Genomic DNA, 16,421 nt, shown 5'->3' with positions numbered 1-16,421 from the left:
AGAGTCTCTACTGTACACCACTATGTGGTCACATTGTTTCTCTATGAGCCTCATCCAGAACAGTTCTACCTGATAGCGCTTCTTTTGCACCTGGATTCTGGCTGTCTCTCTGTACCTTTTATACACTGACCTTAGTTTTACCCCTTCTTTCCCCAAAACCTTTCAGAAGTAAGAAAATGATGAATCTGATAGTTGTATTGACTAACCTCTTATAGTACACATTTATCTATTTTTTTTATTACTATATGATTATTCAGACAACCATCCCAAGTTGTCTATTAGCACATAAAAAAGACAATAACTGAAGGCTTTTGTTTACATTTCAGTCTTTACCACTTAAGGTCAGAGGCCATCTTGAATACACTGTGTTTCAATGTGTTTTTTTTGCTGTTTATAACATAAATATATTTAAACACTTCTTCCTATGTTTCAATTCTTGGGATTTGGCAAGTTATTTAATCCCTCAGTTTTTAAAAAAATATTTCACTTATTATTTATGTTATTTATTTGAGATAGAAAGAGAAAGAGACAGATATATAGATAGAGCGAATGGGTGAACCAGGGCCTCCAGCCACTGCAAATGAACTCCAGACACATGCGCCATCTTGTGCATCTGGCTTAAGTGGGTCCTGGGGAATTAATCCTGGGTCTTTAGGCTTCACAGGCAAGCACCTTAACTACTAAGCCATCTCTACAGCCTCCCTCAATTTTTCCAAAAATATTTTATTTATTTATTGGGGGGGGCAGATAGAGCAAATGGGCATGCCAGGGTCTCTAGCCACTGTAAATGAACTCCAGACACATGCACCACCTGGTACATCTGGCTTATGTGGGTCTAGGAGCATCGAACCTGGGACCTTAAGCTTTATAGGCAAGTGCCTTAACCACTAAGCAATCTTTCTAGCCCATAATCCCTCAATTTTAAGTTAATTGTTGGCATAAAAATAACGGGTTTCATTATGATATTTTAATGCACATATCTCATTGTAGTATGTTATTATTCATATCTGCCAGTAGCCTCTATCTGTCCTTCCCATCTCTTTAATCCTTCAAAATATCTTCCTCTTGGCTTTCATGTCACACATATGCACAGACAGATATTCTTATATAGTTAAATCGAGATTACATATGTGAAAGAAAACAAAATATTTTGTTTATTTTCCATTACTACCCTCCCTTATTTCTCTCTCTCCTCCTCCTAGGTCTCTTCCCCCCATATTCCCTTTCCTACTCTCAGATAACCATGTGTATGATATACATGCATATTTTTATATCCATATAGATGAACATAAATACATATATTTACATATATTTAAACTTAGATTCCCATGCCTAAATTTCTTGTCCATAATCTGGAAAAGCACACTTTCATCAGTGGGCTATTTTGAATATTAAATCAATACCTACAAGAAGACTAGAGCAGTGTTTAGCACACAGAAAAAGATAAGTAATGTAAAGTATTATTATTTTGCCATTATTATTTTAGATAGTACCTATTGACTTCCTGTTCTGAAGATAATACATTTACCTCATGTAAAATTTGATATATTGTTCTTTGTATCTCTTTAAATAATACATTTATTTCTCTGTGTATCCTTCTCTCTCTCTCTCTGTCTCTCTCTCTATATATATCTGTTTGAATATTGATGAGTATATCTGTATTCTTATTAAATAAGATAAACAAATCTTTCTTTATTCTTTTATCTACTTTCTTTGTTTCAAGTAAAAAGTTTATTATTTTGGATTGTGTAGTAATAGAAAGTCTTTTTATGAGATTATTGATCTGATATGTAAATGATGAGAAGGAGCCAGCCATACAAAGATGTGAATTTACAAAGAATTTACTAGATAAAAAAACACAGGTACAACCAGGTATAAAGTTAATGAGGTAGAAAAGGGCTCAGGATGATAAGAACACAAAGTTTACTGTGTACTCAATTAAAACTGCTCACTCTATTCATGTACAGTGGTTACTATTCTAGTTAAAGCTTCTGTTCTTTTTCTATAGGATTTGTTATAAAAATAGTAAGTGGTGTTTCTCATTTATAACTGCAGATATGTCATACACTAAAAATATAAATTGCATAACTGGAGGTCTAGAGGAAAATATGTGACTAAACTGTAGCTTCTAGGGTAAGCTTCCAAGCATCAAGTGAAATGAATGCTCTTTTCATGTACCTTACCAACTGCTTAGAATAATTGTATTTAGTTTGCTTTACGTTGACTCATGGCATTGTTTTTCATTTCCTAAACTCTCTTGTTGCTGTATGGCATGAAACTGAGTCACCATCACACCACATGCTTGTTGCTGACCATTTTCCAAGTATCTGCAGGATCCTCATGAAAGAAATGCCTTGCATACAAGTGATCTTTGGGAACTTCTGCACGGAAGTGCTCATATCTCCTTTTAAAAAAGACACCTCTGCTATTCTAGAATCCTGTACTCATGGTATTTTATAGACCCTGGCACTAGCCATGTTATACAGGTGGCATTAGTTTTACCTGAGCAAAACAGACATGTAAAAGTATCTGTTGACCTCACCTTGGAGGAGCCAGGCTCCATAGAGTATGCTACACTGCTCACCTTGAACCTTTTTGCCTAGCCTCTTAACACCACATCTCAATGCCTTTCGGTTGGAATTTGGCAACTTGGAGTCATTGAATCTGAATCCAATCAACAATTATAAAAATTATATTATTAGTAAATTCTTTTTCATCAGTACATCTGGGAATTTTCTGAAAATTTTATTTGTTGTGGCAACATATCATCACAATTTAAACAATAATGTCCAGGGCTGAGGAAAGGGCTCAGTGCTTAAAAGTGCTTGCTTGCAAAGTCTACCAGCTGGGGTTCAATTCCCCAGAGCTCATGTAAAACCATATGCACAGCATGATGCGTGTAACTGGAGTTCATTTGCAGTGGCAAGAGGTCCTGGCATACCCATACTTACTATCTTTCAAATAAATAAATACATTAAAAATAAAGTCCATAGCAATCAACACTATTCATCCATTATGATAACCTTCCCTTTCCATATATTTGTATCTGCAAACATCTGTGCTTACGATCCTGCCCTGAGACATGATTTATAACACTGTTATTATTTTCATGATGAGATTTCTGACACCCAGAGAGGGTGATAATTATTACAAAGTCAAAGACTTAGATCTCTGAAGACCCAGGAATAGCCACAGGCCTTCTGGCTTTGATGATACCTTCTTTCCCATTTTAATATTTTATTTTTATTTGTTTACTTGAGAGAGAGAGAAAAAGAGGCATGTGTGTGTGTGTGTGTGTGTGTGTGTGTGTGTGTGTGTGTGTGTATGGAGAGAGAGAGAGAGGGAGAATGGGTGCACCAGGGCCTCCAGCCACTGAAAATAAACTTCAGACACATGTACCACCTTGTGCATCTGGTTTATATGGGTCTTGGGGAATCCAACCTGGATTCTTTGGCTTTGCAGGCAAGTGCCTTAACCATTAAGGCATCACTCGAATCCCACTTTCCCATTTTACACCCAAAGATCTAATTCCACTGGGACCTCTGAGCAATGGATTCTTATCATCATGAGGCTGCACACAAGCTTGGGCATCTATACGATCATTATGGGGGCTTCACTGATCACAAGAGCTGTGATACACATAGCACAAATCCTCAAGGAAAGGAAAGTGAAATAGCTCTCAAGTCCATAGCTTCCTCGGGCTCTAATCAGGGGTGTACAGCAAGAGGGAAGCATTTATATGTCACATAAAACACAGCTTCTGGGCTATACCCTACACCTCACTCTAGCAGCAGGTTTCAGGGATTCATTGGCTTCTTTGGAAGGTTCTTTTGGCATTTTCATGGTTGCCATCTGTAATGACAGGCACTAACTAGCTGAGTAAACTTGAGGGCTCACTTCTTAGGCGTCAGTTTCTATTTTGAAAGATGATGAAGCTAGGTTCCATGATCTATGACAGATAAATGTGATTTATCTCTTGTTTATAAAGACTGACTGAGGCTCTTGAAAGGCTTTCCCCAATATCTATACTGTTAGTGAGAAAGGGTCAGGTAGCTCTTTTAGGCAGGTAAGATGACTGGGCCCCTGAAAGAAAAAAAAAAAAAAAAAAGCAGAAATGTCTTTGGGCCTATCCTTAAGAGAGATTAAAGTATGATCTGACTTCCTATCTCTTTCCCAGATCTTTTTTTCCAAAAAACCTGGGCCCCTCCTGGGAGGGGGGTGGCCTTTTCTAGGATTTAAAGATTGTGGTTGGTCAAGTTCAGCCCCTGGAACTTCTTGTCATGACTAACCTCTTCAAAGGACAGCCCCAGCCCTAACCAATCAGCTGTCCCTCTGGCTCACCTGAGCCCATAGGTAGGGCCCACCACCATAAGGTTATAAGTAAGTTTCTGAGGGGAAGGCACACTCTCTGAGCTGGCTGACCACTTGGGAGCCTCCAGCTGTTGGTGAGCTTTCCTTTGCAGAGCCAAGGGGAGAGCCCCAGCCCTTACTCTCCACATGGGCTGTTTACCTCCTCCAGGTGCCCCATAGAAGGAGCTCTTTGAACTTCTTTTTCTGTCCTTTTCACGTTTTTTATAGCCCTCCATCTGGGCTCTCAAGCCATGTGGGTGCCTTTTCTTGGTTCTTTACTTCCCTCAATAAATACAATAACTTAATAATTATCATTCTCAGTCTTATTTTATTCAATTATTTCATTAAAAGTACACACAGACCTAGGGTTTAGGGTTCAAGGACTTTCCTGAATCCCTAGCACCCTGTTACACTGGAAAGCTTGCACACTTTTTATGTACTAGTTACTGAGCATATAATAAAACATGTAAGTATTCTCACTGATTATGATTATTTACATAATATATCACTGGCCTTTAGCTCCAATTGAATGACTTATACCCCACACTTACTGAGAGCAATTATCACTGATCAAGGCCAGGATCTTCTTAATTCTTCTGTATGATTTTCCCTGCTCTTTCCTTCCTACACTTCTACTTCTTACTCCTATTTCTTCCTTCCTTCTTTCCTTCCTTCTTTCCTTCCCTCCTTCCTTCCCTCCCTTCTTTCTTCCCTTCCCTTCCCTTTCCTTCCCTCCTTCCTTCCCTCCTTCCTTCCTTCTTTCTTTCCTTCCTTCCTTCCTCCCTCCCTCCCTTCCTTCCTTCCTTCCTTCCTTCCTTCCTTCCTTCCTTCCTTCCTTCCTTCCTTCCTTCCTTCTCTCTCTCTCTCTCTCTCTCTCTCTCTCTCTCTCTCAAATGGGCACACCAGAGCCTCTAGCCACTGAAAATGGATTCCAGACATGTGCATCAACTTGTGCATAAAGCTTTCGTGGGTCCTAGGAAGTTGAACCTGGGTCCTTTGTCTTTGCAGGCAAATGCCTTAACCACTAAGCAATCTCTCCAGCCCTGAGTGAATCTTTAAATGTACCCACATACCATTGTGACGTAGTTCCCATTCTATTTAATTATCCACTATATTTTTGTGTTTTGTCTATGTAGCGTTGAACAACTTTGCTGGGTTTTTTATAGTTTATTGTGATGTTTGTTATTCTTACAGCATATTTAACTTATCCATTCTGCTAGGAATTTTGAGTATTTTGCATTTGTTATTTTATTTAGTTCTGAACATAGCTCTGTAAACAGTTATTATTATCTGTTTTTTACCAAATAGGAATTTAAGTCCCTGGGAGATTAATGTGTAAGATTATCCTGTGGAAGTGGAAATATGTTCCAGTAAATGTCTGTCCTCACTGCTGTGAATTTGTCTTGCTGTCTCCTTGCATTTTACTACATGCTTGTATTTACAAAATCAAAAACTCCCTTACTCTTGATCAGACACTTCTTCCTTTCAAAAAAAAAAAGAATGGATTGGGCTAATTTCATCTGTTTTCTCAGCATCTCATTATTAAACAGTCAAGGTGCATTCTCTCTGCGGCCGGTCCTGGGTTCCTGTGAAGGACAGGACTGTTCAAGCAAGTGAGCATGAATGAGGTGGTAGCTGGTTGGGGCAGAGGGAGCCGCTCTGAGACTGTGCCACTCACACTGCAGGCCCCTCTCATCTCAGCTCCTGTTCTTGCCACACTCTCAATGATTGGGACTGGCAACGGTATTTTATGATGAACAAAGTGAAGCCCAGGTAAGTTAAGAGGTTTGCTCCACTTGCTGCTTTGATCCCAGGACTTTCTAGCTCCAAACTCTCCACTTTTTCTACCTCCTCATATTTCTCTGTGCAAAGGACAGAATAATCTTTTCTGTAGCTCCTAGTTCCAAATCTTTAAAATCAAAGTCCCTCTCTGAGATCATTAAGCAAATGACCCTTACAGGTGAAGATTATGGCTGACTTTAGACTTTTAAAAAAATTAAATTTGGGCTGGAGAGATGGCTTAGCGGTTAAGCGCTTGCCTGTGAAGCCTAAGGACCCCGGTTCGAGGCTCAGTTCCCCAGGTCCCACGTTAGCCAGATGCACAAGGGGGCGCACGCATCTGGAGTTCGTTTGCAGAGGCTGGAAGCCCTGGCGCGCCCATTCTCTCTCTCTCCCTCTATCTGTCTTTCTCTCTGTGTCTGTCGCTCTCAAATAAATAAATAAAAAATTAAAAAATATATTAAAAAAAAATTAAATTTATTTCCATCTTTTTTTACAAGGATGTAGTTTTATGTCCCCTCTACCCTCGTAAATTTAGACTTTTTGTGGTACATGTTTTTATTCTTTATTTTTTATGGGCTAACACAGACATGATTGTGCCACATCTTTCTTTGATATGCTTTTGGGACAATTCTCTAGCCAGTAAGAACCTCAACTTTCCAAAGAAGTAGTTGAAAACTTAATAATTTTTTGGAAAACTTAGAATGGGTTTTTATCTATTATAGTAGAGTTAGCTTATTTTACAGAAGTGCAATTTCCCACAGAATTAAACATTTCAGGATCAGCCTGGTGAAATCCTATTTTCTACCATATTTTCTTAAGAAGTGGTTTGAGGCTAACAGCTTGAATTGAGGCCAGAGGAGAGGGAAGCTCCCTAAACCCAGAACAGCCAATAAAAGAGAAAGAAAATGTCTATGGCCAGTGAACATTTTAATAAGGGCTAGGACACTTAGGGGTTAGCATTATTCCCTCTAAGATGTTTTGATTATACCATGCAGCACTGAGCTCTCTGGGGAGATGAGGAATGACAGATAAGCTATTCAAGAAGAAACCTTAGAGGATATACCCAAATCGTGTATAAAGTAAGTAAGGGTTAAAGTGAAACTTTCAACCTTGACTTAAATTCTTCATTGTCTTTCTTCCTAAATTAAATACTTTGGGGGATAATGAAGTAACTATGATATGAAGCCATCTATGTTAACTTGCCTCATCTTGCTGGAATTATTATTTCAAAGTACTATCATACATGTAGTGAGATCTTGCTTTGAATCAGATATATGCTAAACACTTTAAAAGTTGATAATAACATTATGTGATATAAATATTTTTAATTTAAAGATTTGAAAACTGAGGTTTAGAAATGTTAAGTGTTTTGCCTGACGTTTCACAGATAGACATCAAACATATTTTTATTCTACCTTGTTCTTCTGACTCATTTAACTAATAGGCCCTATTGCTTTTCCAAACACTCACACTTGTTCATTGCATACATTCTCTGAGCCCTTCATGATAATTCATGTTCTGAATCCATCATCTCATATGATCATTTTTATTCTATGAAATATATATTATTTTGTCCTTGAAGAGACTTTGTCTCTGAATCATTAAACAAGAGGTTCAAGGTTACATCACGAGTAAGTAAGAATTCCAATGTCTTACTCAGGTGCGTCCTATTCTAATGAAAGCACTCTAATACATATGGCTAGCTCCCTTTTCAGCATAAATCCAGCAAGCACAGTAAATTATAGGAAAATCTCGTACCTAACCTGAAGTCTAGTATTAGCCTCCACCCATGTGAACTTTTAATTTCTAAAGTTTACCTACTGATACATAAACACAAGGAAAATGAAGCTGGAGGTTTCAACAAAAGGGACCCAGTCTTGCCTAGATATTCCACCAAAGAGCTTTACTCTGAGCATAGACATGGTGTCATGATGGAAAAGACCAGAGCCTGTGCCAACTTTACCTTTTCTAGTTTGTGTGGACCTCACCTTAGAGCCAGTAGCTTCCCAGCCTTTCCAGGGTGATTGTTCTGTTGTCATTACCTGGTGGAATAATCCAGTTGAATTTTTTGAGCTTGTTTTCAAACTAATTTCACTTAATCATTTTGTAGAAACAGCTAAGATTGGTAAGAGAATTCCACGTAACTATGACTTTAGATTTTCTTCTTACTAAGCAAGCACTGGTATATAAAATGTTTTGGGAGATAGGTCTTTGGGAGGAATGCAGTGGAAAGGCTTTCCCTGTATCATAATCTGCTCCAGGGACAGCCAACAAGGCTCCTGGGAAAAGCCAGCTGTTTAGGGAGAATGCTTTTCAGAAGAGCATCATTATCTCATCTTCTTCACACATCTTAAAGGATCACAGCCAACCTCTGGGATTACATGGAAGCACCTAAACCTGATTAATCTCATCTCAGTATCAGCTCCTGTGGGGAACGAACTTTTTCCTTGTGTCACTGGCCCTTATGTTCCACTATCATGAAGCAGGTCAGGGGTGGTGGTGAGATAGGAGCTCATGTGAGGATTATGGAAGACATCCCTTTATTCCACACCCATTCTTAGTTCTTCTATGTATTGAATTCCAGGGTCCAAACCTCAATTGCATTATTGTTCAGTTTCCTAAGAAAGTGTGACTGGCTCAGGAGCACACGATTCATTCACTTCTGCACTAAGTTTTTGTTAGCGTGCCTTCCCTACCAGTCATTTTCCTGGTTATCTATAGTTACCTTTCTCTATGACAGCTATTATCTCTCTCTCATCCCTGATAACCACAATTTAGCCCTAAATTACACTAGTCTTACAATGTTTGTAATTATTCTTTAGTGATTAGCTTAATTTCTTCAGTTCTGCAGTATCCTTCTTGTCCTTGTTTCTCTCTCTCTCTCTCTCTCTCTTCTGTTTTTTCAAGGTAGGGTCTCCCTCTAGTCCAGGCTGACCTGGAACTCACTATGTAGTCTCAGAGTGGCCTTGAACTCACGGTGATCCACCTACCTCTTCCTCCCAAGTGCTGGGATTAAAGGTGTGCACCACCATGCCCGGCCTCTCTCTTTTTTAAATAGATTGTCAATTTTACCAAAAACAGATTTCAAAGTTATCTTTCTTTTTTTCATTCCCACAAAAGGTGGAAATATTCCTGAACATTTGTTATTATCCTACTTCTTTTATTTTAAAGAATTTATTTTTATTGGCTGCTTTTATATATGCATGTAATGTATTTTGATAATAATCCTATCCTTCTCTTGTTATTTCCCTTCTTGTACCCTGCTTCAGTAGATATACCCTCTGTCTGGTTTGTGTTTATCCATTCAGTATTGTAGGGTCCGAGCTCTTCTAGCTGAAGTGATGTGAAAGAAGACATTAGCCATGTAAGTTTAAGTAATTTACTTAGTGTGGCTGGGCTGAACCCTTTGAAAATTAGCAGATAGTCAGCCTAGCCAGGGGAGTTTTACAGTTGCAGGTACCAGGAGATGGAAGGATGTATTACAAAGAAGGGAAAAGCAACTAAGATCAGAAGTCCTGACTAGGACTGTGAGGGCCACCTGCCAGTGTATTTTGGCAATATTTGTTACCATTTCTTGAAATGTAGTATATTTTGAAATGATTGTATAGTAAGAGTATGTGTACTGTCTTTCCCCTCCAAATATTTCCTGGAGTCTGGAATTGTGTCAGAGTGGAGGAAGAAGAGGGATGATATGCAATACATTGATTCAATATCACCAGGAGAACTTGAGAAACAGGTGACTGTGTAATACCTATTATTATTCATCCATTCTGAATGAATGGGACAGTTTGAGCACTTTGTCATATTACGTAATTATTCCTGCTCCTTTTACTAAAATAATACATCATGCTAGATCTTGTGTTTAACTTTTAAGGCAAAGCTGAATCTTAGGTTAGGCTCCCTTAAAAAAGACCTGGAGCAGGGTTTGTGGACAAGTGTGTCACTGAAAAGAAGCCTTTGAAGGACTAAGCGAAGCAGGAAATGGCTGAACAAGTTGTCTTTTCATCCAGAGTCTGTTAGTGGCCTGATCCAGGGCCTCTTGAATAAGAAGCATAGCATGCATTTTCTACCTCCCAGCAAGAAATCAAGCTTTTAACAGCACTTGTCAACTATTGTAAGCAATTCTGGGATGAATAGGTTCCTTAGCTGAGAATAGTTCTCCAGGGAAGGATATAGTTATGACCTGTTAGGAGTCAATACAGTGGCTAGAAAATTATGGAATAACCGGGATACTTAAATACTTGGACAAACCTTGGCTATTTACATCCTGGGCTTGTGATGGCACCTTGTATTGCAGTTACCTCTTGTTGCTGGCACAAGCACCAAACCAAAAGCACCTGGTGGGAGGAAAAGGTTTATTTTGGCTTAGGGACCTGAAGGGAGGCTCCTTGAGGGTGGGGAAAACATGGCATGTGTAGAGGCTGGACATCACTCCTGGCCAACATTGAGTGGACAACAGCAGCAGGAGAGTGCACTTAACACTGACAAGAAAGGACTGGCTACAAGTAAGCCCGCCCCCAACAAACACCTCTGCCAGTAAGTCTCTAATTCTGGAGTTACCATCAATTGGGGATCAAGCATTCAGAGCCTAAGAGTTTATGGGAGGCACCCAATGCAAACCATCACACTAATTTATTACAAATAAAGTGGGCAGGAAGTTTAGCGATGTGGGCAGGCGAGGGCATTTGGATTCTTGGAGCACAGACATGCCTGAAACCATCTTGATCAAATGTTTTTAGCTTTATGAGTTGTTGAGTTTCAGATTTTATTTTGTGAGTCAAAGTTGTTGGGTTTTCTAACCATCTTAGGTGAAAACATTTGATACCAAGTGGGGGGGTATTTATTGTCTTATATACTTGTTTAGTGATGAACACTTAATAATCACTTGTTCTCAACACTTTGATGAGCTTTGAGTTTGCCTAATAGTCATCACCAACTGCAAAAAAGGTGTAATTTGATGGGTACAACATATGCATTTAACCAAATAATAGTAGTAGCTTCCCTCTAGGACCCATGACATCCCAGCCATAGGCTTCTGACTAGTTTTCAGTAGCAGGCATGAATTTTTTTCCCATGGAATAGGCATCAAGTCCAATCAGAGAACAGCTGGTTATACCCATTACAGCTGTATAACTATTTCGCAATTAAGTACGTCTTGCCTGACTGGTTGGTTCTACAGCTTGTAGGGTCTATTGCTGGTTAAGACTGTTGATGACTTTCTCATCCAGAAGCCTGCATAGCACTTTCCATCACTCTGATAGCTAGTCAGCAGAGAGGAGACCTCTAGCTCAGTTCCAGTTTGATTTCTCACTGTGTTGTAGCTAATTCTGATTTTCAACTTAATGGTTGAGATGAACCTCTAGGCATGTCTGTGAGGGTGTTTCAAGAGAGGATTAAATGAGGAAGAAAGACTCACCCTGAGTGTGGGAGACACCATTCTATGAGCGTGGGTCCTTGGCTGAAAAAGAAGGAGAAAGCAGAGGCACCGGTCCTCCTCTCTCTGAGTTCAGACTGCAGGCACAATGTGACCAGCTGCCTCGTGCTCCTGCCTCTATAGCTAGAGCTATGCTGGATGCCATGCCTGTGTGACATGATGGACTGAGCTATGAACTAGGAAACAAAGTAAACCCTTCCTTCCTTAAATATCCTTTGTCAGGAATTGTGTCACAACAGTGATCAAAGCAGCTAATTCATGCACCAGTAGAACAAGTTGCAAAGTCTGGAAACGTATCCATATATACACGAGGAGCTAGTCCATATGAAGGAGGAATGAGTCACGGCAGTTGAAGGAAGAAGCACTTATGTAGTCTCTAAAATGAAGTGAATAGTGGACAACTTGGAAAGAGAAATTTGAGCTATATCTCACTGCTTACATAAAGGCCTATGTAGTAAGTGTATCTGTCCCTTTCTGACCTCTTTCGCCATCTCTGATGAGCTTGCTGTTTCTTCCTTGAGAGCTCATCTTCTCCATAGACATTCAATGTATAAAATAATAAAAGCAAATCTTTGTCTTTCTGTCATATCTTTGTGAGAATGTATTTTTAGACCTAAAATACAGGAAGTAATGATAAGAAGTGTATGCATATCTATGTAAAATGTTAAAAATTTCATGTGCCAAAATAGCATGTGAAATATAAAAGATAATAAAATATGAAAAGCCATTTCTCATATACCAAAAGTATTTTGTGTTGAATTTAGCTCCCAGGATCCTGATTCTTTTATTTTCATTTTATTTCATTTTATTTTCCCAGGGCCCTAGCTTTATTACTTTGGTGATCATAGATTATGCTACATATGTAAATCATATGAAACCTTACTGGCTTCAAACAACAGAGACTTAATTCTTGTTTTTGGTACATTCTTTTCATGGGTCTGCTTGTTAGAGTATCTCAGAGGCCCAGATGGATACAGTGGTGCTGGTTATTAAAGTTCTTCACCCAAACAAACACAGGGGCCAGACAATGTAGCTCTCTCTCTAATCTGTCTTGATGTCTCTCATCTTGGTTCTTCCTCCCTGCTCCCAGTTTTCTATGGCTTCTCTGAATTTACTCTTGGCTTCTTGATAGCTATTTTTTAAAATAGAATATGTGTAAGATGCTACAACCTTATTGCACCTGATTTTCTACTGAAGCCTATGAGGCTGTACGTGATCTGTTGACTACCTCTTTGTTAATATTTTATTAGCTTGCTTTCTGAAAAGATATGTGAAAGTGTAAAAGTGCACACGTGTGGGTGTGTGGGTGTGCTTGCCTGTACAGGCCAGGGGGCAGCCTTGAGTGTTGTACCTGTCAGGTGTCATTCACCTTTTCTTCTTTTTAATTTTTTTGGACAGGTTCTTTTATTTGTCTGGAAAACATCAATTAGGCTACACTGATTGACCAGCAAATTACATTTGTCTGTACCTCAGCTTTGGGATTACAACTGGATACCACCATGTCTGGCTTCTGTTTAAAACAAAACATTATTTATTTCAGAGACGGAGAGAAAAGAGATGGGGGCGGGAGAGAGAGAGAGAGAGAGAGAGAGAGAGAGAGAGAGAGAGAGAGAGAGGGAGAAAGAGAGAGAAAAGAGGTGTGCCAAGGCTTCTTGCCACTGCAAACAAACCCATGTGCCATTTTGTGCATCTGGCTTTATGTGGTATGGTAATTTGAATTATATCCCTTAATAGACTCAAATATGGTTTTTAAAAAACTTGTCTCCAGGGGCTGGATGGATGGTTTAGTGGAGAAGGCATTTACCTGAAAAGCCAAAGGACCCAGGTTTGATTCTCCAGGATCCACGTCCTCTTTCTCTGTCAATTAAATAAATAAATAAGTGCTAAAAAAAAAAAAAAAAAGAAAAAGAAAAAAAAAAGCTTGTCTCCAGCCAGATGGGAGGTATCACTGTGGGTGGATCTGATTTCTAACCTGAAGATATGCAGAGTGCTTCAGCTCTGTCTGGGGTTCCCTGCTGTTTGTGGCTCTGTTGCAAAAATTCTCTGGAAAGATCACTTCAAAGCCAGTATGAGTGAAAGTAGGGGAGTTTATTTATATGGGGGCCAGAAAGCTGGGATAGCTCCCAACAGAAGCTGTGAACCCGGAGATGAGATTTTATTTTCATTTGATAGTTTTCATAGCCAAGGGGAAGGGTAAGTGAGTAAGTAAGATGTGACAATTTGCATATCAATTATTCCTGTATTCAGCCATCCTAACCATGAACTCTTTTATTTTCTTTTAGCATACACTCTTTCCTTCTTATTGCTCCTCTGGGCCCTTTCTGGACAGTTCTCTCTTTGGGGTTTTTCCATCTGCTGACAAAGATAAGTTTAGCTCCTGAACAGTTAACTCTTATTGTAACGCAGTGAATCAGTTCAACTTTTAGCTTCTTTTCTACCACAGCCCGTATGTACTAGATTGCTTTGTGATGCTGGCTGGCTGCTGGTGGTTTTTTTCCCTCTCTGATGGATCTGTGCAAAGGGAGCCAGCTTCTTCTGCCATTATGGAACTTCTCCTGGACTTATAAGCCTGAAATAAAACCCTTCCTACCACAAACTGTTTCTAGTTTGGAAGATCATTTCAGTACTCGGGAATTGAACTCAGGCTGTCAGGCATTGCAAGCAAGTGCCTTTAAACACCACTGAGCAACCTCTCCAGCTCCCTGGCTTATTATTATTATTATTTTTTACATGGGTTCTAGGGATTGAATTTATGATTTTACTAACTGAGAAATCTCCTTTTCCCTTCTTATTAGCTTTCTGTTTGGTCCTGGAGAGCTCATCTTACTCCTGCCTTGGGCTATTGTTGCTCCATTTATGTGCATTGTTCTTACACAAGAAGGCACTTCTTTCCTTGCTGGCCTCAGTGTAAATATGTTAGAGAGATACTCTTTGATCTTCTAAAGGTCTTTTCTATTACACATACTTCTCTATTTCTTCATACTGTTACTTTCTGTTTCTACCTGGTAGAGTGTAAATTCTATGAGAATGGGGATTTTACTTTTCATGTTTACTGCTATATCTTTAGTACCTGGCATTTACTATCTACTCAATAAAGCAGGGAAGTCAAAATGTTAATAGAGAGGGTAGATGAGACTTCTGGGTAAAATGACTACAAAGGAGTCACACTAATCCAGCCTAGGGAGGAATTTGAGCAAAACCACAACCTGAAAAGTGAGGGTAAATAGGTTTTTATCTGCCACAGTGGAGAATCAGAAGACACTAAGATTTATTAGGGAGGAGGAAATCAGCCAGAATTCCACTGAGGAGCTTGTGGAAATGGACCCAGACCTGAGCCGTGGGACCCATGCAGATCTGCTCACCCACTCAGCGCCCAGCTGCAGGAGCAGAGACCAGAGACAGAGGATTAATATCTAGGATACACAAAGAACTCAAAACATTAAATAATAAGAAATCAAACAACCCAATTAAAAAATGGGCTATGGAACTAAATAGAGAGTTCTCATCAGAAGAAATACAGATGACATATAAACATCTAAAAATGTGTGCTGCATTCTTAGCCATTAGGGAAATGCAAATTAAAACTACTTTGAGATTCTATCTATCTCCCGTCAGAATGGCTACCATCAAGCAAACAAATGACAATAAATGTTGGTGAGGATGTGGAAAAAGGGGAACCCTTCTACACTGTTGGTGGGAATGTAATCTGGTACAGCCATTGTGGAAATCAGTGTGGAGGTTCCTGAGACAGCTGAAAATAGACTTACCATATAGCACTCCTAGCCATATATACTAATGACTCTTCTCACTACCTTAGAGATACTTGCACAACCGTGTTTATTGCTGCTCTATTCACAATAGCTAGGAAATGGAATCAGCCTAGATGTCCCTCCTCAGATGAATGAATAATAGATGTGGTACATTTACACAAGGGAGTATTATTCAGCGGTAAAGAAAAATGAAATTATGAAGTTTGTGAGAAATGCATGGATCTGGAAAGGATTATACTATGTGAGGTAACTCAGGCCTAGAAAGCCATATGTCACATGTTCTCTCTCATATGCAGATCCTGGCTACAAGTGTATAGACTTGTGCGTGAGCTGGAACCAAAAATAGGTAGCAGTAAGCTAGAAAGAGGCTATAAAGGAGGGAGGAGAGGGAAGGGGGAAGGACTTAAGGGGATGGTATTGTATATATGTAAGTAGAAAAACAGATTACAGGGAGGGGAAAGGCCTAAGTGAGGCCAGGGGAAGAGATTGTGTAAAAATGGGTGGGGGGGGGAGGTCAATCAAAATTCAAGATATTCTGAATAAGATATAATACATTTTTGAATAATGGCACATCCAGAAGCCATAGAGCATTATGAGAAAATTTTCAGTGCTAGGTGATGTGATACCTTCCAGTGAGTTGTTGGCCAGGATGGTTGCCTCCAAAACATTACAGGCCATTTCCAAGCCTCTTGGTTTCCCTTGATAAACAGATAGCAAGACTCAATTGCTAAAGACTTCACATGCCTGAGCAGTAAAGTCATTGAGAAATCAAGCTGATGCTGAGCAGAAAACCTTCTCCCTTTAGACCAGCCAGCTGAAAGCTGGAAAAAGCTGCACTGCATGCAGCCCTATGGGAGATAGAAGTCATCATCAGTGAAAATAGTGGACATTGGAAGCCTCAAGTTTGGCCAGACAGATCAAATGACTGAATGGGTGCAATGGTGACATGCCTGCTCTGGGAGAAACCAACTATTCTCTAATTGGACTGAAGGCCTGCTCTATGGGAGGGAATACATGCCTAGTACTGAAAACCTAACCAAAAGACTATGGCAGGGGAGGTCATGACCCTTAGGGATAAGAAGCCT

The sequence above is a fragment of the Jaculus jaculus genome, chromosome 1 (assembly GCF_020740685.1).
Source record: "Jaculus jaculus isolate mJacJac1 chromosome 1, mJacJac1.mat.Y.cur, whole genome shotgun sequence".
NCBI lineage: Eukaryota > Metazoa > Chordata > Mammalia > Rodentia > Dipodidae > Jaculus > Jaculus jaculus.
Note: the sequence above shows the minus strand (reverse complement) of the source record.